Raw genomic sequence first — 24,155 nt, 5'->3', positions numbered from 1 at the left:
GATAAAGACCTCATTTCTAAAATATATAGAGAATTGATTTAAATTTATAAAAATTCAAGCCATTCTCCAATTGATAAATGGTCAAAGCATATGAAAAATTTTCAGATGAAGAAATTAAAACCATTTCTAATCATATGAAAAGATGCTTTAAATCACTGTTGATCAAAGAAATGCAAGTTACTCTGAAACACCACTACATACCTCTCAGATTGGCTAAGGTGATAGCAAAAGGTAATGACGAATGTTGGAAGGTATGTGGGAAAACTGGAACATTAATACATTATTGATGGGATTGTTAACAGATCCAGCTATTCTGGAGAGCAATTTGAAACTCTGCCCAAAGAGTTATCAAACTGTGCATACCCTTTGATTCAGCAATGTTTCTATTGGGATTATATCCCAAAGAGATCTTAAAAGAGGGAAAGGGACCGACATGTGCAAAAATATTTGTGGCAGCTCTTTTTGTAGTGGCAAGAAATTGGAAACTGAGTGGATACCCATGAATTGGAGAGTGGCTGAATAAATTATGGTATATGAATGCTATGGAATACTATTCTGTAAGAAATGACCAGCAAGATGATTTCAGAGAGGCCTGGAGAGACCTATATGAACTGATGAAAAGTGAAATGAACAGAACCAGGAGATCATTATACACAGTAACAACACGGCTATATGATGACCAGTTCTGATGGACATGGCTCTCTTCAACATTGAGATGATTCGGACCAGTTCCACTTGTGCAGTGATGAAAAGAACCATCTACACCTAGTGAGAGAATCATGGGAACAGACGGTGAAACATAGCATAGCATTCTCACTCTCTCTGTTATTATTTGCTTGCATTTTGTTTCTTTTTTCTCAGTTTTTCTTTTTTTTTTATCCTTCTTGATCTGATTTTTCTTGCGCAACCAGGTGGCTGTGTGAATATGTATGTACATATTGGACCCGACATATATTTTGGCATATTTGTCATGTATTCGACTGCCTGCTATGTGGGGGAGGGAATGGGGGAAGAAGGGAAAAATTTGCAGCAGGAGGTTATGCAGGGGTCAGTGTTGGAAAAATTACCATGAATATGCTTTGTGAATAACAAACTTTAATTAAAAAAGTTTATTTAATAAAATTTACTATTTTGATAGTGTTGTTTCTCAAAATCTTCAGTGTTTCTCTAGTGCTTACTCAATAAAATTCAAATATATTTATCTCCCAAATACATGGTGTCTTCCTACTTACTTTTCCTCTCAAAACACTGTCTTCCTTGTACTGTATACTCCAATATTCTCTTTTTCATTTATTAGGCTATCTTAACTTTCTGATCTTCATGATTTCCCTCCCTTTGTTCTTTAATAACAAATATTGCCAATTCTTTCCCCATATTTGCTTGAGGAATAAGAAAGCATCCTTCACAAAAGATTTCTGATTCTCCAATCAATAGTAATGATTTGAAAAATGAAAATTCACAAAATATTGTTTATTCCAGCTCTTTAGTGTACTATCATATAATCTATTATTGAATCTTAATTCTCAATAAAATACACATTCTAAACAAAGAGAGACAATGTTTTTTTTTTAATCATCTTCCCCTAGGCCTAGTATAATGTTCTGTACTTTGAAATTATTAAGTATTTGTTGATTGAGTCATTTAGTCCAACCACCTCATTTTATGCTTGATGAGACAGAGGGAACATTTTTAATTAAAACTTTTTATTTTCAAAACATATGCATAGATAATTTTCAACATTCATCTATGCAAAACCTTGTGTTGCAATTTTTTCTTCCCTTTCCCCTACCATCTTCCCCAAAAGGTAAATAATCCAATTTGTTAAACATGTGTAATTCTGTATATATATTTCCACAATTATCATTATTCCAGCATTTATTGAGGATCTAAAATGTGCCAAAAAATCTGCTGGACAGGATAGAATTAAAGATTCAGACATTTGATAGAAATATTAACCATTAAGTGGTTGGCATAAAGATGAGGACAAAAAATTTTTTACAAAATTTACAAAAAAAAAAAAAGTTTTTACAATATGCCTCAATTTTGTTGATTTATTTGATGGCTGTACACAAAATTTGGGACCAAATCAATAAGAAGAAGTGATGGTAGGCAAATCTGCCATATTATTACTACATACTTAGGGTTGTGGCTGAAAGTTGTATTTAATTAGCTGACATTCCTAGTACTATCAATGCCACAATCCATTTGTTAGTGCAAAAATAAAAACCAATTTTTTTCTCTCATTCAAATCAATTGCTAAATCTGTTTGATTTCACCTAGAATAATAAATCAGAAGTTGTTAGGATTACAAGGTGAGAACTCAGGTTGTCTGGACAGTGACAAGATGAAAACTCAGGTTGTCTGGACAGTGACAAGGTGAGAACTCAGGTTGACTTGACAGTTCTCTGGCTTAGAACTTTGGTTAGGGCCTTTAAAGGGAGTTTACACCTTAGGAATTCTAAGAGGAGCAAGTTCATTGGTGGAAGTATTTCCCCACACCCCATTGAGTTCTCACATGCCTATTTTCTGGGAGGATAAAAGAAGGGCAGCATTGGGTCTGAAAGAATCTACTCTGGGATAGAGTTGTGGCGCCAGGCAGCATGAAAGGAGACCAGTCTGATTTGGGGAAGGACAAGACCTGTAGGAGATTCAGAGCTCCCAAGAAACCTGTGCACAGAGGAAAAGATTTTACAGATCTCCTCCCAGAGAAGGATTATAATTGAGCAGACGACCAGACCCTCACAATTCAAGAACTTTACAAGAAGTAGATAGAACCCTGCAGACCATCTGGTCTAACCATCTTGTTTTAATTTAAATGATATCTGAAAAAAAAATTAGAACACAAGATTTTTGCAAGGATGAATGCTGAAAAAATGTTTCATTGTATTTTGAAAATAAAAGGCTATTATTAAAAATAAATCTCTTTAAGGATTCTGATAAAGAACTCATTTCTATATTGAGCCTAGACCTGAACTCAGTATCCAGTTATTGTGTGACTGGGGCAGGGTATAGTTGTTACTTTTACTTCTCCCATTCTGGCTATTTTTTAAAATTAATTTTATAGTTATAACATTTTTGACAGTACATATGCATGGGTAATTTTTTATAACATTATCTCTTGCATTCACTTCTGTTCTGAATTTTTCCCTCCTTCCCTACACCCCCTCCTCTAGATAGCAGGCATTCCCATACATGTTAAATATGTTATAGTATATCCTAGATACAATATATGTGTGCAGAACTGAATTTCTTGTTGCATAGGAAGAATTGTATTCAGAAGATAAAAATAACCTGGGAAGAGAAACCAAAATGCAAACAGATTACACTAATATCCCAGTGTTCCTTCTTTGGGTGTAGCTGATTCTGTCCATCATTGATCAATTGGATCTGAATTAAATCTTCTCTTTGTTGAAGATATCCACTTCCATCAGAATACATCCCCATACAGTATTGTTGTTGAAGTGTATAATGATATCCTGGTTCTGCTCATTTCACTCAGCATCAGTTCATGTAAGTCTCTTCAAGCCTCTCTATATTCATCCTGATGGTCATTTCTTACAGAACAACAATATTCCATAACATTAATATACCACAATTTATTCCGCCATTCTCCAATTGATAGGCATCTACTCAGTTTCCAGTTTCTTTTTTTGTTTGTTTTTTAATTTATTATTTTTTAAATTAATTTTATAATTATAAAATTTTTGACAGTACATATGCATAAGTAATTTTTTACAATATTATCTCTTGTATTCATTTTTCCAAATTTTCACCTCCCTTTCTCTACTCCCTCCTCTAGATGACAGGCAATCCTATACATATTAAATGTGTTAAAGTATAACCTAAATACAATATATGTGTGTAAATACAATTTTCTTGTTGCATGTTGAGAATTGGATTCCGAAGGTATAAGTAACCTGGGTAGAAAGACAGTAGTGCTAACAGTTTACATTCAATTCCCAGTGTTCCTTCTCTGGGTGTAGCTGTTTCTGTCCATCATAGATCACCTGGAAGTGAGTTGGATCTTGTTTATGTTGAAGATATCCACTTCTATCAGAATATATCCTCATACAGTATTGTTGTTGAAGTGTATAGTGATCTTCTGGTTCTGCTCATTTCACTCAGCATCAGTTCATGTAAGTCTCTCTAAGCCTCTTTGTATTCATCCTGCTGTTCATTTCTTACAGAGCAATAATATTCCATAATCTTCATGTACCATAATTTACCCAACCATTCTCCAATTGATAGACATCCATTCATTTTCCAATTTCTAGCCACTACAAAAAGAGCTGCCACAAACATTTTGACACATACAGGTCCCTTTCCCTTCTTTAGTAATTCTTTGGGATATAATCCCAGTAGTAGCACTGCTGGATCAAAGGGTATGCACAGTTTGATAACTTTTTGGATATAGTTCCAAATTGTTCTCCAGAATGGTTGGATTCTTTCACAACTCCACCAACAATGTATCAGTGTCCCCGTTTTCCCACATTTCCTCCAACATTCATCATTATTTGTTCCTGTCATCTTAGCCAATCTGACAGGTGTGTAGTGGTATCTCAGAGTTGTCTTAATTTGTATTTCTCTGATTATAGTGATTTGGAACACTCTTTCATATGAGTGGAAATAGTTTCAATTTCATCATTTGAAAATTGTCTGTTCATATTATTTGACCATTTGTCAATTGGAGAATGGCTTGATTACTTATAAATTAAAGTCACTTTTCTATGAGGCCTTTACCAGAACATTTAACTGTAAAAATGTTTTCCCAGTTTGTCACTTCCCTTCTAATCTTGTTTACAATTGTTTTGTTTGTACAAAAGCTTTTTAGTTTGATGCAATCAAAATCTTCTATTTTGTGATCAATAATGATCTCTAGTTCTCCTCTGGTCATAAATTCGTTCCTCCTCCACAAGTCTGTAGGGTAAACTATCCTATGTTCCTCTAATTTATTTATAATCTCATTCTTTATGCCTAAATCATGAACCCATTTTAATCTTATCTTGGTATATAGTGTTAAGTGTGGGTCCATGCCTAATTTCTGCTATACTAATTTCTAGTTTTCCCAGCAGTTTTTATCAAATAATGAATTCATATCCCAAAAGTTGGGATCTTTGGGTTTGTCAAACACTAGATTGCTATAATTATTCACTATTTTGTCCCATGAACCTATTCCACTGATCAACTAGTCTATTTCTTACCCAATACCAAATGGTTTTGGTGACTGCTGTTTTATAATATAGTTTTCGATCACATAGAGCTAGGCCACCTTCATTTGAGATCTTTTTTTTTTTTTTTTTTTTTGTTACTTCCCTTGAAATTCTCAATCTTTTGTTGTTCCATATGAATGCTGTTGTTATTTTTTCTAGGTCATTAAAATAGTTTCTTGGGAGTCTGATTGATATAGCACTAAATAAATAGATTAATTTAAGGAGTATTGTCATCTTTATTATATTCGCTCGGCCTATCCAAGAGGATTTAATATTTTTTTCAATTATTTAAATCTGAGTTTATTTTTGTTGCAGGTGTTTTGTAATTTTGCTCATATAATTCCTGACTTTCCTTTGGTAGATAGATTCTCAAATATTTTATACTATCAACAGTTATTTTGAATGGAATTTCCCTTTGTATCTCTTGCTGTTGGATTTTTTTTATTTAGAATTTTTTTCACAGTATATATGCATGAGTAATTTTTATAATATTATCCCTTGTATTCATTTTTCCAAATTATACCCCCTTCTCTCCACTCCCTCCCCCCGATGACAGGCAATCCCATACAATTTACATGTGTTACAATAAAACCTAGATACATTATATATGTGTAAATACCATTTTCTTGTTGCACATTAAGTATTAGATTTCAAAGGTGTAAGTAACTTGGGTAGATAGACAGTAGTGCTAACAATGTACATTCACTTCCCAGTATTCCTTCTCTGGGTGTAGCTGTTTCTGTCCATCATAGATCACCTGGAAGTGAGTTGGATCTTCTTTATGTTGAAGATATCCACTTCCATCAGAATATATTTTCATACAGCATTGAAGTGTACAGCGATCTTCTGGTTTTGCTCATTTCACTCAGCATCAGTTGATGTAAGTCTCTCTAAGCCTCTCTGTATTCCTCCTGCTGGTCATTTCTTACAGAGCAATAGTATTCCATAATCTTCATGTACCATAATTTACCCAACCATTCTCCAATTGATGGACATCCATTCATTTTCCAATTTCTAGCCACTACAAAAAGAGCTGCCACAAACATTTTAGCACATACAGGTCCCTTTCCCTTCTTTAGTAATTCTTTGGGATATAAGCCCAGTAGTAGCATTGCTGGATCAAAGGGTATGCACAGTTTGATAACTTTTTGGATATAGTTCCAAATTGCTCTCCAGAATGGTTGGATTCTTTCACAACTCCACCAACAATGTATCAGTGTCCCCGTTTTCCCACATCCCCTCCAACATTCATCATTATTTGTTCCTGTCATCTTAGCCAATCTGACAGGTGTATAGTGGTATCTCAGAGTTTTCTTAATTTGCATTTCTCTGATCAGTAGTGATTTGGAGCACTCTTTCATATGAGTGGATATAGTTTCAATTTCATCATCTGAGAATTGTCTGTTCATATCCTTTGACCATTTAACAATTGGAGAATGGTTTGGTTTCTTATAAATTAGGGTCAGTTCTCTATATATTTTGGAAATGAGACCTTTGTCAGAACCTTTAACTTTAAATATATTTTCCCAATTTGTTAATTCCCTTCTAATCTTGTTTGCATTAGTATTGTTTGTACAGAAACTTTTTAGTTTGATGTAATCAAAATCTTCTATTTTGTGATCAATAATGATCTCTAGTTCTCCTCTGGTCATAAATTCTTTCCTCCTCCACAGGTCTGAGAGGTAAACTGTCCTCTGTTCCTCTAATCTATTTATTATCTCATTCTTTATGCCTAAGTCATGGACCCATTTTGATCTTATCTTGGTATATGGTGTTAAGTGTGGATCCATATCTAATTTCTGCCATATTAATTTCCAGTTTTCCCAACAGTTTTTTCCAAATAATGAAGTTTTATCCCTAATGTTGGTATCTTTGGGTTTGTCAAAGATTAGATTGCTATAGATGTACCCTTTTTTGTCCTTTGTATCTAATCTGTTCAACTGATCTACTGGTCTATTTCTTAGCCAATACCAAATGGTTTTGGTGACTGCTGCTATATAATATAGCTTTAGGTCAGGTACACTTAGACCACCTTCCTCTGACTTTTTTTTCATTAGTTCCCTTGCAATTCTCGACTTTTATTCTTCCATATGAATTTTGTTGTTATTTTTTCTAGGTCATTAAAACAGTTTCTTGGGAGTCTGATTGGTATAGCACTAAATAAATAGATTAGTTTGGGGAGTATTGTCGTCTTTATTATATTCGCTCGGCCTATCCAAGAGCACTGAATGTCTTTCCAATTATGTAAATCTGACTTTATTTTTGTGGCAAGTGTTTTGTAATTTTTCTCATATAATTCCTGACTATCCTTTGGTAGATAGATTCCCAAATATACTCTCAACATTTGTTTGGAATGGAATTTCTCTTTATATCTCTTGCTGTTGCATTTTGTTGGTGATATATAAAAATGCTGAGGATCTATGTGGAATTATTTTGTATCCTATAACTTTGCTAAAGTTCTGAATTATTTCTAATAGCTTTTTAGCAGAGTCTTTGGGGTTCTCTAAGTATACCATCATGTCATCTGCAAAGAGTGATAGTTTGATTTCCTCATTTACTACTCTAATTCCTTGAATCTCTTTCTCAGCTCTTATTGCCGAGGCTAGCATTGCTAGTACTATGTTGAATAGTAATGGTGATAGTGGGCAACCTTGTTTCACTCCTGATCTTACTGGGAAAGGTTGCAGTTTATTTCTATTGCATGCTTACTGACGGTCTTAAATATATGCTCCTGATTATTCTAAGGAATAGTCCATTTATTCCTATACTCTCAAGAGTTTTTAGTAGGAATGGATGTTGGATTTTGTCAAATGCTTTTTCTGCATCTATTGAGATGATCATATGGTTTTTATTAATTCGATTATTAATATGGTAAATTATACTAATCGCCCTGAATTCCTGGTATAAATCCTACTTGATCATAGTGTATTATCCTGGGTGTGATTTTCTGAAGTCTTTTTGCTAATATCTTATTTAAGATTTTAGCATCAATATTCATTAAGGAAATTGGTCTATAATTTTCTTTCTCAGTTTTCGATCGACCTGGTTTACGTATCAGTACCATGTCTGTGTCATAAAAGGAGTTTGGTAGGACTCCTTCATCCCCTATTTTTTTGAATAGTTTATATAGCATTGGGGCTAATTGTTCTTTAAATGTTTGGTATAATTCACATGTGAATCCATCTGGTCCTGGGGATTTTTTCCTGGGGAGTTGATTAATAGCTTGTTCTATTTCTTTTTCTGAAATGGGACTATTTAAGCAATTTATCTCCTCCTCTGTTAATCTAGGGAGCCTATATTTTTGGAGGAAGTCATTCATTTCACTTAAGTTATCAAATTTATTGGCATAAAGTTGCACAAAGTAACTCCTTATTATTTCTCTAATTTCCTCTTCATTGGTGGAAAGATCCCCCTTTTCATTTGTAAGACTAACAATTTGATTTTCCTCTTTCTTTTTTTTGATCAGATTTACCAAAGGTTTATCTATTTTATTGGCTTTTTCATAAAACCAACTCTTGGTTTTATTTATTAATTCAATAGTTTTTTACTTTCAATATTATCGATTTCTCCTTTTAATTTTTGTATTTCCAGTTTGATTTTTGGTTGGGGGTTTTTAATTTGATCTTTTTCTAGCTTTTTAAGTTGCAGGCCCAATTCGTTAATCTTCTCTTTCTCTATTTTCTTCAAATAAGCCTCTAAAGATATAAAATTTCCTCTTATTACCACTTTAGCTGTATCCCACAGATTTTGGTATGATGTCTCATCATTGTCATTATCTTGGGTGAAATTATTAATTGTTTCTATAATTTGCTCTTTCACCCAGTCATTCTTTAAGATGAGATTATTCAGTTTCCAATTACTTTTTGGTCTATTTACCCCTAACTTCTTACTGAATATAGCTTTTATTGCATTGTGATCTGAGAAGAAGGCATTTATTATTTCTGCCTTCCTACATTTAATTTTGAGATCTTTATGTCCTAATATATGATCAATTTTTGTATAGGATCCATGAACTGCTGAGAAGAAAGTATATTCCTTTCTATTGCCATTCAGTTTTCTCCAAAGGTCTATCATACCTAATTTTTCTAATGTTCTATTTACTTTTTTAATTTCTTTCTTATTTGTTTTGTGGTTTGATTTGTCTAAATCTGAGAGTGCAAGGTTGAGATCTCCCACTATTATAGTTTTCCTGTCTATTTCTTCTTGCAATTCTCTTAACTTCTCCTTTAGAAAGTTAGATGCTATACCACTTGGTGCATATATGTTAAGTATTGATATGGCTTCATTATTTATGCTACCTTTCAGCAGGATATAGTTTCCTTCCTTATCTCTTCTAACTAGATCAACTTCTGCTTTTGCTTGATCTGAGAAAAGGATAGCTACCCCTGCTTTTTTTGGCTTTACCTGAAGCATAATAGGCTCTGTTCCAACCTTTTACCTTTACTCTGTATGTATCTCCTTGCTTTAAGTGTGTTTCCTGTAAACAACATATTGTAGGGTTCTGATTTTTGATCCAGTCTGCTATCCGTCTCCGTTTGATGGGAGCGTTCATCCCATTCACATTTACAGTTAAACTTACTAAATCTGTATTTCCTGCCATCATATTATCCCCTGATTATGCTTTTTCCCTTGACCCCTATGAACCCCTTCCCCGATATTTAATTTATAGATCCCACTTGTGACGCGCAACCCTCCCTTTTTTTTTTTTAGTATCCCTCCCCCCTCCCTCCAAGTCCCTTCCCTTATTCTCCTTTTCATTTTCCCTTTTGCTCTCCCCCCTTTTAATGAGGTGAGAGAGAATTCTCTGAAAAACAAATATGTCAATTATTTACTCTTTGAGCCTCTTCTGATGAGAATAAGATTCACACAATGTTTCTCCCCCTCTCTAAATTCCCTCAGATATGGTGTATTTTCTATGACTCTTCCTGGGATGTAGTTTCCCTCTTTTTATCACTCCCTCCCCTTTTTCTGATACTACCCCCTTCCCTTTACTACACCCCCCTTTTTTTCTTTTATATCAGTAAAATCAAATTATCCATGCATACTTTCTATATACCCACAACAGAGATAAAGTTCTCAAGGGTTCTGTGTACCTTTTTCTGTTTCTCTTCAATCTTGTGTATGTAGATCAAATTTTTTGTTTAAGTCTGTTTTTTTTCTTAGAAACGTATGTAATTCCTCTATTTCATTGAATGACCATCTTCTTCCATGGAAAAAGAGGCTAAACTTAGCTGGGTAGTTTATTCTTGGTTGCAATTCTTGATCTTTTGCCTCTCGGAATATCAGGTTCCAGGCCCTTCTATCTTTTAATGTGGAGGCAGCCAGATCTTGAGTGACCCTTATTGTGGCACCTTGATATTTGAATTGTTTTTTTCTAGCTGCTTGCAAGATTTTCTCCTTTGTGTGGTAATTCTGCAGCTTAGCCACAATATTCCGTGGTGTTCTTTTTTTAGGGTCTATTTCAGAAGGAGTTCAATGAATGCTTTCGACATCTACTTTCCCTTCTGTTTCTATTATCTCTGGACAGTTCTCTTTGATAATCTCCTATAAAATAGAATCTAGTCTCCTTTTTTGGTCATAGTTTTTGGGAAGTCCAATGATCCGCAGATTATCTCTCCTAGATCTATTTTCCAGGTCTATAGATTTTCCCAGTAAATATTGGGCGTTATTCTCCAGCTTTTCATTTTTTTTTATTTTGTTTGACTGATTCTTGGGTTCTCAATGAATCATTCATTTCTATTTGTTCCATCCTGAATTTTAAGCAGTTATTTTCTTCATTCACAGTTTTTAGTTCTTTTTGTAAATGTCCAATTTCATTTTTAAATGAATTATTTTGCTCTATTGAATTTTTTTCCATTTCCCTAATTTTTTTAGAGAATTATTTTCTTTTTCCAATTCAGAAATCCTATTTTCTTGAGACTTTTTTGTCTTTTCCAATTCAGAAATCCTATTTTCCTGTGATTTTTTTAACCTTTTCTAATTCACAAATTTTGTTTCCCTGAATCTCCTGTGAATTCTTTATTTTTTCCAACTCAAATTTCATAGCTTCCCTTTCCTTTCCCCATTTTTCTTCAAACTCTCTTAACTTTTTAATAGTCTCTTCAAGGAGAGAATTATGTGATGGGGGGCAGGAATCGTTCCCCTTTAGGCTGTTATCTGCTGACTCTCTGGTGTTAACTTCCTCGGGGTTGGATACCCGCTCTTTCTCTGTGTAGAAGGAATCAATGGTTCGTTTTTCATTTTTACTCATACTTAAAAAATCTTTTGGGGTCTGTCCCTGGGATAGGGAATTATTTATTTATTTCTTTACCAGCTTCCTCTCAGACCTGATGGATGCAGCGGCTCCCGTGCCTGAGCTAGAGAGAGCTCTGAGAGAGAGTTCCCCACCCCCTCCCTGGAAGTGTCTCAGAGGTGATTAGCACTGCTGTGCTTTGAGGGCGCTGTGTCCTAGCGGCTTCCCTGAGGTTTAAGACTGAACACTAAAGGTGACACAAAGCCCAGCCTATGCGTCCCAGTGGGGCGTGTATGACAGCAGCAGATGACATGAGAAGCCCCTGCACTCAAACTGGAAGTGTCTGCTCAGAAACTGAGGTCCCTAGTTCAAAGGTTCTGCTTCTCTGGGACTTCCCGGGGCTGAGTTCCACGTCCTCCAGCCAAGCAAGGCACTATGAGTTACCGCCCCCTTTTCAATCTCTTAACTACCCCCAGGTGAAAGCCTGGACAGCTGATGTCGGCCACACCCACAGTGTCGAGATCTGCTGAGTCACCCCCAGGATCAGGAAGATCCAGTCTCTGGCTTTAAATTTTAAAGTGGCTTAATTTCTCTCTGAACTGCTGTTTTATAAGCAGAGACGAGCTAACAGCCTGTGCCAGATTCTTCTATCTCAGTGGCTTCTCTGATCCCAGAGCCCTCCCCAGCGCGATCGGTGCAGCGTGCCAGCACCCAACCGTCTGTGCTGGACTTTATTCTTCCTCCCCTGGGAGCTGACCTTTCCTGTTGAAACTCCAGATTCTCTTCAGCTGGTAAGTCGTGCTTCCAGTCCTTGTGGTTTCTATCAGTCCAGCGCTATTTCTGAGGCTTTATTATCTACTTGGTATTGAGGGAAGAAGGTAGCTCACAGAGTCACGTGTATCTTCTCTGCCATCTTGGCTCCGCCGCCCTTGCTGTTGGATTTGTTGGTAAGTATACCATCATGTTATCTGCAAAGAGTGAGAGTTTGATTTCCTCATTTCCTACTCTAATTCCTTGAATCTCTTTCTCAGCTCTTATTGCCGAGGCTAGCATTGCTAGTACTATATTGAATAGTAATGGTGATTGTGGGCAACCTTGTTTCATTCCTGATCTTACTGGGAAAGGTTTCAGTTTATCACCATTACATATGGTGCTTACTGATGATTTTAAATATATGCTCCTGATTATTTTAAGGAATATTCCATTTATTCCTATACTCTCAAGGGTTTTTAATAGGAATGGATGTTGGATTTTATCAAATGCTTATTCTATATCTATTGAGATTTTATTATTTTATTAATTTGATTATTAATATGGTCAATTATACTAATAGTTTTCCTAGTATTAAACTAGCCCTGCATTCCTGGTATAAATCTTACTTGATCATAGTGTATTAGCATAGTGTATTATCCTGGGCATGATTTCCTGAAGTCTTTTTGCTAATATTTTATTTAAGATTTTAGCATCAATATTCATTAAGGAGATTGGACTATAGTTTTCTTTCTCAGTTTTCAATCTACCTGGTTTAGGTATCAGTACCATGTCTGTGTCATAAAAGGAATTAGAGTAGGAAATGAGGAAATCAAACTATCACTCTTTGCAGATGACATGATGGTATATTTAGAGAACCCCAAAGCCTCTGCTAAAAAGCTATTAGAAATAATTCAGAACTTTAGCAAAGTTGCAGGATACAAAATAAATCCACATAAATCCTCAGCATTTTTATATATCACCAACAAAATGCAACAGCAAGAGATACAAAGAGAAATTTCATTCCAAAGAAATGTTGAGAGTATAAAGTATTTGGGAATCTATCTACCAAAGGAAAGTCAGGAATTATATGAGCAAAATTACAAAACACTTGCCACAAAAATAAAGTCAGATTTAAATAATTGGAAAGACATTGCGTGCTCTTGGATAGGCCAAGCAAATATAATTAAGATGACAATACTCCCTAAACTAATCTATTTATTTAGTGCTATACCAATCAGACTCCCAAGAAACTATTTTAATGACCTAGAAAAAATAAGAACAGAATTCATATGGAACAACAAAAGGTCAAGAATTTCAAGGGAAGTAACGAAAAAAAAAAATGAAGGTGGTCTAGCTATACCTGATCTAGAACTATATTATAAAGTAACAGTCACCAAAAATATTTGGTATTGGGTAAGAAATAGACTAGTTGATCAGTGGAATAGGTTCACAGGACAAAATAGTGAATAATTATAGCAATCTAGTGTTTGACAAACCCAAAGATCCCAACTTTGGGGATAAGAATTCATTATTTGACAAAAACTGCTGGGAAAACTGGAAATTAGTATGGCAGAAACTAGGCATGGATCCACATTTAACACCACATACTAAGATAAAATCAAAATGGGTCCAACATTTAGGCATAAAGAATGAGATCATAAATAGATTAGAGCAACAGAGGATAGTCTACCTCTCAGACTTGTGCAGGAGGAAGGAATTTGTGTCCAAAGGAGAACTAGAGATCATTATTGATCACAAAATAGAAAATTTTGATTACATCAAATTAAAAAGTTTTTGCACAAACAAAACTAGTGCAAACAAGATTAGAAGGGAAGTAACAAATTGGGAAAACATTTTTTACAGTTAAAGGTTTTGATAAAGGCCTCATCTCCAAAATATAGAGAGAATCAACTTTAATTCATAAGAAATCAAGCCATTCTCCAATTGATAAATGCTCAAAGGATATGAACAGACAATTTTCAGATGATGAAATTGAAACTATTTCCATTCATATGAAAGAATGTTCCAAATCACTATTGATCAGAGAAATGCAAATTAAGACAACTGTGAGATACCACTACACACCTGTCAGATTGGCTAAGATGACAGAAACAAATAATGATGAATGTTGGAGGGAATGTGGGAAAACTGGGACACTGATGCGTAGTTGGTGAGTTGTGAAAGAATCCAACCATTCTGGAGAGCAATCTGGAATTATGCCCCAAAAGTTGTCAAAATGTGCATACCTTTTGACCCAGCAGTGCTACTACTGGCCTTATCCCAAGGAAATACTAAACAAGGGAAAGGGCCTATATGTGCAAAAATGTTTGTGGCAGCCCTTTTTGTAGTGGCTAGAAATTGGAAAATGAATGGATGTCCATCAATTGGAGAATGGTTGGGTAAATTATGGCATATGTATGTTATGGAATATTATTGTTTTGTAAGAAATGACTAACAGGAGGAATAAAAAGAGTCTTGGAAAGATATCAACTGATGCTGAGTGAAACGAGTAGAACTAGGAGATCATTATACACTTCAACAATGATACTGTATTAGGATGTATTCTGATGGAAGTGGATATCTTCAACATAGAGAAGAGCTAATCCAATTCCAATTGATCAATGATGGACAGAATCAGCTACACCCAGAAAAAGGAACACTGGGAAATGAGTGTAAACTATGAGCATTTTTTTTTTTGTTTTTTGTTTTTCTTCCCGGATTATTTTTAATCTTCTTAATACAATTCTTCCTTTGCAACAACAACAACAACAAAATTTGGTTTTTGCACATATATATTCTACCTAGAATATACTATTAGATATTTAATATGTTATGGGAATGCCTGCCATCTAGGGGAGGGGGTGGAGGGAAGGAGGGGAAAAATTCAGAACATAAGGGAGTACAAGTGATAATGTTGTTAAAAAAAATACCTATGCATATGTACTGTCAAAAAAAAGTTGTAATTATAAAATAAAAAATAAATTGAAAAAATTTATTAATCTCTCCTTTTATTTTTAGAATTTCAAGTTTCATGTTTGTCTGGGGGTTTTTAACTTGTTCCTTTTCTAGCATTTTTAGTTGTAAGCCCATTTTATTGACCTTCTCTTTCTCTATTTTATGCAAGTAGGCCTCTAGAGATATAAAAATTTCCCTTATTACTGCTTTGGTTGTATCCCACACATTTTGGTATGATTTCTCATCATTGTCATTTTCTTGGGTGAAGTTATTATGTCTATGATTTGCTGTTTTACCCAATCATTCTTTAGTATTAGATTATTTAGTTTACAATTATTTTTGGTCTATTTTCTCCTGGCTTTTTATTGAATGTAATTTTCATTGCATTGTGGTCTGAAAAGGATGCATTTACTATTTCTTCCTTACTGCATTTGATTTTGAGATTTTTTTATGTCCTAATATATGGTCAATTTTTGTATAGGTTCCATGAACTGCTGAGAAAAAAAAAATTGTACTTGTTTCTGTCTCCATTTAGTTTTCTCCAACGATCTATCATACCAAACTTTTCTAGTATTCTATTTACCTCTTTGACTTCTTTCTTATTTATTTTGTGGTTTGATTTATCTAATTCTGAGAGTGCAAGGTTGAGATCTCCCACTATTATAGTTTTGCTGTCTATTTCTTTTTGTAGCTCTCTCAATTTCTCTTTTAAGAATTTGGATGTTGCATCACTTGGTGTGTTTATGTTTAATATTGATACTGCTTCATTATCGATGCTACCCTTTAGCAGATATAGTGCCCTTCCTTATCTTTTTTAATTAGATCAATCTTTGCTTTTGCTTGATCTGAGATGAGGATGGCTAACCCTGCTTTTTTGGCTTCACCTGAAGCATAGTAGATTGTGCTGCAACCTTTCGCCTTTATTCTGTATGCATCACTCTGTTTCAGGTGTGTTTCCTGTAAATAACATACTGCAGGATTCTGGTTTTTAATACAGTCTGCTAACCACTTCCTCTTTATGGGGGAAGTTACTCCATTCACATTTATGGTTAGAATGACTAATTCTATATTGCTTGCCATCATGTTAACCCCTGCTTATACTTTTCTCCTTTCCTTCCTTCTTACCCCCCTCCCCAGTATTAAACTTCTTAGCACCACTTGCTTCTCATAGCCCTTCCTTTTTAGTATACCTCCCCTACTTTAGAGTCCCTCCCCTATTTTACCCCATTTCCTCACAATTTCTGTATTCTCTTCCACTTAGCTTACTCCTTCCCTTTTCACTTGTCCCCTCCTATTTTTCAATGAAGTGGAAGGAGTTTCAACATAAATCGAATATGTCTACATTTTTCTCTTTAAGCCAATTCTAATGAGAATATGACACACACTATGTTCATCCCCCTCCATTCTTTCTCTCAGATATAATAGGTTACCTTTGCCTCTTTGATGTAGAACCACCACTTTACCCTTTTTTCTGGTATAATTTCCTTTCCACCTCTAGTTTCTAGAACAAATTATACATGTGTTCTTTACATATCTTTATGGCAGAAATATAGTTCTCAATATTTCTTTTTACCTTTTTAGAAATCTCTTGAGATCTGTATTTGGAGATCAAACTTTTTGTTTAGAACCGGTTTTTTCATCAAAAATAGATGGTATTCATTTATTTGTTGAATGTCCATCTTCTTCCCTGGAAAAAGATACTCATTTTTGCTGGGTAAGTTATTCTTGGCTGCATACCAAGTTCCCTAGACTTTCAGAATATCATATTCCAGGCCATTCGATCCTTTAATGTGGAAGCTGCTAGATCTTGGGTGATCCTTATTGTGGCTCCTCCATGTTTGAATTGATTTTTTTCTAGCAACTTGCAATAATTTTTTCCTGATGATTCTTGAACTTGGCCAATATATTTCTTGGCATTTTGATTTTAGGGTCCCTTTCAGTAGGTGATTGATGAATTCTTTTAATGTCTATTTTACCCTCTGTTTCTAAAACATCTGGGCAGTTCTCTTTGATAATTTCCTGGAAAATAGTGTCCAGGCTCTTTTTTTCATCATATTTTTCAGGGAGTCCAATTATTCTCAGATTATCTATCCTGGATCTATTTTCTAGGTCTGTTGTCTTCCCAAGAAGGTATTTGACTTTTTTTTCCATTGTTTCATTTGTTTGGTTTTGCTTGACTGATTCTTGGTGTCTCCTCGAGTCATTCACTTCTATTTGTTCGATTCTGATGTATTTTCTTCACTCACTTTTTAAAATATCTTTTTGTAATTGTCCAATTGAGTTTTAAGTGAGTTGTTTTGTTCTATGGAATTTTTTCCTATTTCGTCAATTTTATTTTTTAGAGAGTTCTTTTCTTTTTCCATCTCACTAATTCTGTTTTCCTTAGAGTCGTTTAGTTTTTCCAATTCACTAATTTTGTTTTTCAAGTATTTGATTTCTTTATTCACTCTGTCTTTAAATGTGTTGGATGACTTCTCCAGACTCTCTTGCCAAGCTTCCCTTTCCTTTTCCCATTTCTCTTGTGAGAGCCTTTTTGATTTTTTCTATAACTGTTTTGTGTTTTGAGGAGCAGATCATATAACCTTTTGGAATTCCTCTAGAGACAGTCTGTGTTTGTCCCCTCAGGGTTTAAAGTCTGCTCTCTATCCATATAGAAGCTATCAATAGTTAGATTGATAGTTATCAATAGTTAGATGGGGGGGGATGGGACTGGATAGTGTTACTGGGCTTCCTCTACAGACTGTAGGAGACAGCAGCGAGGCACTAGCAGGACAGCAATGGCTGCGCTACATCTGCACTTTGAGACTCTGAGGCTCTAAGAATGTGCTGAATCACTCCAGGTTGGGGTGGGGGTGTTCAGATCCTGAGAGACACTAGCTTTTTGAGGTTTTAGTCTTTTCCTCCTGTGTTTATAGCTTCTCTGTTGATCCTAGCTTGCTGCCAAGACAGACTATCCACATTGTGGTAAAGGTCATTCTGCAGAAACCGCAGAGATTGCACCCCTCCCTCCTCCTGTCTTCCCAGTGTGAGCTGTCTGCCTTGCTCTCCCTGCTTGCCCTCAGCCTGTGCCCGATCTGTCCGTCCCTTCCCCCAAGCAAAAACAAACCTTTTCTGGCGAATTTCAAGGATGTTTTCTGTTGGTAATTATTTGTGAATATTTTTCTTGGTCAAGCACTAATTCCAGGGCTTGTCATGAAATAAATTCTGAGAGAAAACCCAGAGCTTAAGCAGATGTGTGCCTCCTCTCTGCCATCTTGGCCAGAAGTCCCCCATTTTGGGTATTCTTAATGTACCTAACTTTGCTTTTGTGTCCATGCAATATACTCCCAAATAGACTATAAGCTCCTTGTGTACTGAGATTTTATCTTTTATATATATATACATACATACATATATATATATATATATATATATATATATATATATATATATATATATATATATATATATATATATATATATATGTATGTATGTATGTATTTTTAAATTTCTACAGTGCTATAAACAAAAGTATTCACTGGATTGATTTAAATTGAACTGAATGGAATTGGCAGGCAATGCTAAGTCTGTAAATAACAAAAATACAGTCTTTCCCTTCTACCCAGGGAATACATGGCTTCCAGGGCCTACATTCAGCACCCAGGGATGAAAACTCCTGCAAGTCACACATAAATGAAATCATCTTTCTCATTTATCTAGTGCAAACTCCTTACAGGTAGGGCAAGGGGATGTTTATAGACCTTGCTCTCAAGTTGCTTACTATCTAGTAGAAAAATAACATGTGCACCATTATGAATGGCAAAGTACTCCTTGAATGAGATCTCATGGGGCCTCCCCATGATCTTCTATCAGCCCCCCCAAAAGTTCTTGTGTGTTCAGCTGCCCTGACCCACAGCTATTTCCAATGTTCAGCATAAACTTTATTGAAATGAGAAACACAGTTTATCATTCCTTCTACATCATGCTCCTTCTGATGAGCTTCATATAATATGGGCTATCAGCAAAACCTAGGGAGAAGCTCTTCAAAGAGAAGATTGTTCATAGGTCTGGGGTTGAAGGGTGGAGCAATCCCCTACTGGGGTCAGGAAGTTGAAAAAATGTCTGAGAATATCCTTGATTATTCCAGAGCACAGAGAAAAATGGCTATTGCCAATATTGAGAGGAATAGTGAGAGAGCAAGTAAGTTGCTAAGTAAATTTTTTTAAAAGGCAGAGAGTGGGGTCTGGGCAATTTGTCTTTTATAACAATTCGCCAACATAGCATTCTCACTCTCTCTGTTGTTATTTGCTTGCATTTTGTTTCCTTTCTCAGTTTTTTTTCCTTCTTTTGTGATATGATTTTTCTTGTGCAACAAGATAACTATATAAACATGTATACATATATTGGATCTAACATGTATTTCAACATATTTAACATGTATTGGTCTACCTGCCAGCTAGGGGAGAGGGTGGGGGGAAGGAGGGGAAAATTTGGAACAAAAGATTATGCAAGGGTAAATGTTGGAAAAATTGTAAATAAAAAGCTTTAAAAAAACAAAAACAAAAACAGACCTCATTTCTAAAATATAGAGAGAATAAAGTCAAATTTATAAGAATTCAAGCCATTATGAACAGAGAATTTTCAGATGAAGAAATTAAAACCATTTCTAGTCATATGAAAAGATTCTCTAAATCATTATTGATCAGAGAAATGCAAGTTAAAACAACTCTGAGATACCACTACACACCTGTCACATTGGCTAAAATGACAGGAAAAAATAATGACGAATGTTGGCAAGGGTGTGGAAAAATTGGGACACTAATATATTGTTGGTGGAATTGTGAACAGATCCAACCATTCTGGAGAGCAATCTGAAACTATACTCAAAAAGCTATCAAACTGTGCATACCCTTTGATCCACCAGAATTTCTATTGGGATTATATCTTAAATAGATCTTAAAGAAGGGAAAGGGACCCACATGTGCAAAAATGTTTGTGGCAGCCCTTTTTATATTGGAAATTGGAAACTGAATGGCTGCCCATCAGTTAGAGAATAGCTAAATAAATTATGGTATATGGATGTTATAGAATATTATTGTTCTAGAAGAAACAATCAGTAGGATGATTTTAGAAAAATCTGGGGAAACTTATATGAACTAATACTAAGTGAAATGACCAGAACCAGGAGATCATTGTATATAACAACAAGATTATAAGATGATCAATTCTTATGGATGTGGCTTTTTCTAACAATGACATGATTCAGATCACTTCCAATAATCTTGTGATGAAGAGAACCACTTAAACTTAGACAGTGTATTGTTGTTTGCTTATATTTTGTTTTCTTTCTCAGTTTTTTTCCCTTCTTGATCAATTTGTCTTCCACAGCAAGTTAACTGTATAAATATGTATATATACATTTGATTTAACATATATTTTAATCTATTTAACACATACTGGATTACCTTCTATCTAGTGGAGAGGGTGAGGGGAAGGAAGGGAAATTTTGAAACACAAGGTTTTGCAAGGATCAGTGTTGAAAAATTACCCATGCATATGTATTGTAAATAAAAAGCTTTAACAAAAATTTAAAAATAAAAAAATAAATCTCCACTATTTTCTTATGAGTCATTCATTCTATGAAATTGTGGCATAAATGAAAACATTCTCTTTTATGACTTCATCAGCCTCCATATGTCCAGCAAACACTGATTTGCAGCTCTATATATCAAAATCTAGAGACTATGCTTACTTAAATCCAAATAAACAACCACTTATTAAACATTTTTCTTTAGATTAGCATAGAATAGATAACAAAAATAATGTGAAACAAATTATAAACTAGTTTATTTTTCTTTCAAAAATGAACATTTTTTCAAAATTCTGTTGCAGTTGAAACATATGACATAAGTACAAATCTAGAATCTTCCTTTATTTCAATTTTTTTCTTTAACACAATCCAATTAATTCTTTGTCTTGTCAAATCTACTTCTAGCATTCATCACATTCTCTTTACTAACATAGTTACCACCTAATTAAGACTGAATCTCCTCTCACCTAGTAGGTCTTCCTGAAAAAAAATTCGCATCCAAATCAAACCTCCATATAACTTCCAAAATGATATTCTAAAAACTGAAGCCTAATAATGTCATCCTCCCATTCACTAAAATTCAGTGCTTACTGTTACCTCTAGGATTAAATGTAAAGTACTCTCATATTCAAAACCCTTTACATTTTGATTTTAACCTATTTTCCAGAATCGTGATAAAATACATGATTTTCTGCACTCAATGTTCCAGCCAGAGGGAAATTCTTACTATTCCCTACACATGATATTTTATTTCCCATATCTTTGCTTTTACTTATCTCTTTGCCTAAATTAGTTTTCTCCTCACCTCTGCATCTTATTCCTAGTTTACTTTAAAACTAAACTCAAATGCTGCTGTCAGCATGAGTTTTGTAGGATCTGCCTGGCTGCTAATAACTCCATCCAAAAAATGTTTTATGATATGATGTATACACACAGAGAAAGAATCTAATAAATATTTCTTTGTAAATTGATATATTTTCTGTCTTTTGGACATATTTGTAGTGCTAAGACATTGGGTCAAAGATTAATAAGATATTATTCACACTTTGTTCTCATAATTCCAAATTTATTTATACAAGTGATTATACAAATTCAAATGAGGTGTTTACTTGATGTGTTATCTTTTCCATCTTATTGGGCATTAGGCTATATCTTGGTTATTTTCATTTAATGTTTTCTTTCTCATGATTAAATAAGAATATTATAAGTGCTTGTAGTTAAAATCATTCCTTTTGAGAATAATTTAATACCATATTTTAAGCAAAATAATATTTATTTGTAAATCTCATAGTCTTTTTATGAATTCCATATTTTTCAATTGTTTGTATCCAAATCTAATTTTATTGTATTAAACTATCAGTAAAAAGTGTAGAAAAAATGTTCTTTCTTAAAATATATTATTATACACTTTTTTGTTGTTTAGCTTTTCAGTTATATCTGATTCTTCATGAGTCCATTTAGGATTTTGTTGGCAAAGATACTAGAATAGCTTGCCATTTCTTTCTCCAGTTTATGAGAAAACTAAGGCTAAAGGAGTTAAATGATTTGCCCAGGATCACAAACCTAGTTACTAGTTAGTATCTGAGGCCACTAAATTCAAGGGCTAGCATTTTATCCCCTGTGTAACCTACATACAAAGTTTCCAACAAAAGAACACATCTGCCATATGCCATAATAAATATTTACTCAAAAAGGAATAAAAAAAGGTTACACTATCTTCCTAAAGATGTGTTTAATTTTTCAAGTAAATTATCATTATTAAGTCATAATTAAATTATAGGATACAACCTACTTGAAAACAAAATATCACAAATTCCCTAAATACATAACAAAAATATAGTAAATGAAACTAATTATTTTTTTAACTTTCTTTTTATTTGGACATCAAAGAATTTGACTTCAATAACAGTTATGCTGTATACTGTGAAATTGAGGGGATGCTCATCAATTAGAAGATGAACTTTCTACGGTAATAGTATATGAATATAATGGAATACTACTGGGTAATAAAAATGACTTTTACAAACTGATGCAAACTGAAATGAGGAGAATAAAGAAAATATTGTATATTGTATCAGCAACATTGTGACTTAATCATGCACTCACTGTGATCTTGGAACAAGGTATGTAATGTTGGTCTATATCTAGTTTGTGTCCTTTTGTTTTCCAGTTTTCTCAACAGTTTTTGTCAGTTAGTGATCTTTGTCCCAAAACATGTGGTCTTTGGGTATGTCAAACATTAGGCTATTATGGTCATTGATGTTTACATAACTGATTCCACTGATCTTTAGTTCTGACCCAGTACTAAATAGGTATGATTATTACCACTATACACACACACACACACACACACACACACACACACACACACACACACACACACACATATATATATATAGTTTGAGATCAGGTATTGCAGGCAATCTTACTATATATTTTTTCCTTATCAATTCCCTTCATATTCTTGACTTTTTGTTCTTCCAGATGAATTTTGTTATTTTTATAACTCTGTCAGATAGTTTTGAGTAGTTTGACTGGCATGATACTGAATAAGTAAATTAGTTTAAGCAGAATTTTCATTTTTATTATATTGGCTCAAACTACTTACAAATAATTAACATGTTTCTAAATGTTCATATGTATCCTGGGTTTGCTTTGGGAGGTAGAATCCTAAATGTTTTTCATTGTTTGGTTATTTTGAATGGAATTTCTCATCTTTTGCTACTTGGTTTTGTTGGTTATATAAAGAAATGCTGAAAACGTATGTGTCTTTATCTTATATCCTGCAACTTTTTTGTTGATACTCTAGGGTTCTCTAAGCATGCCACAGTCTTTTTTCTTCATTGCCTATTCTAATTCCTTTGATTTCTTTTTTTTTTTTTTTCTATTTTCCTTTAGCTAACATTTGTAGTACTATATTGAATGATAGCAGTGATAATGGGAATTCTTGTTTCAACTATGATCCTACTGGGAAGTCTTCTTAATTATTCCCATTACAGATAAGGTTTGCTGATAGTTTTAGGTAGATACTGCTTATTATTTTAAGGAACAATTCATTTTTCTATATTCTCTAGTGTTTTGAATAGGAATGAGTGTTATATTTTCTCAAGAACACATTCAGTGTCTGTTGAGATAATAATACAATTTCTTTTAATTTTACTAATGATATAGTCAATTATGTTGATGTTTTTCCTAATAATGATCCAAACCTACATTTCTTATATAAATCCCATATAGACATAGTCATCACATCCTTGTGATGTATTGCTGTAATAACTTTGGTAGCATTTTGTTCAAATTTTTTGCATCAATATTTATTGCAGAAATTGGTCTATAATTATCTTTCTCTGTTTTATCACTTCCTGGTTTATGTATCAGCACTATATTTATCTTCATTAAAATAGTGTGGTAGGATTCAATATATTTTATTCTTTTT

At 34.1% G+C, this 24,155-nt stretch overlaps 1 protein-coding gene across 6 annotated transcripts in view; it reads right to left on the bottom strand.

Moving 5' to 3' along the window:
* Positions 1-24,155, bottom strand: part of FSTL4 (follistatin like 4) — an 816,112-nt gene that overhangs the window by 465,185 nt on the left and 326,772 nt on the right. The window contains exon 1 of one of the 6 annotated variants that reach the window (XM_074290942.1): positions 12,200-12,310. The exons of the other annotated variants lie outside the window; for them this stretch is intronic. The gene's annotated coding sequence lies outside the window, so the exon portion shown is untranslated. Of the gene's footprint in view, positions 1-12,199; positions 12,311-24,155 lie in introns of those variants that run through there. 6 annotated transcript variants of the gene reach the window in all.

The sequence above is a fragment of the Sminthopsis crassicaudata genome, chromosome 2 (assembly GCF_048593235.1).
Source record: "Sminthopsis crassicaudata isolate SCR6 chromosome 2, ASM4859323v1, whole genome shotgun sequence".
Lineage (NCBI taxonomy): Eukaryota > Metazoa > Chordata > Mammalia > Dasyuromorphia > Dasyuridae > Sminthopsis > Sminthopsis crassicaudata.
The sequence above is the reverse complement of the archived record's forward strand: the minus strand, read 5'-3'. Positions and strand labels throughout refer to the sequence as shown.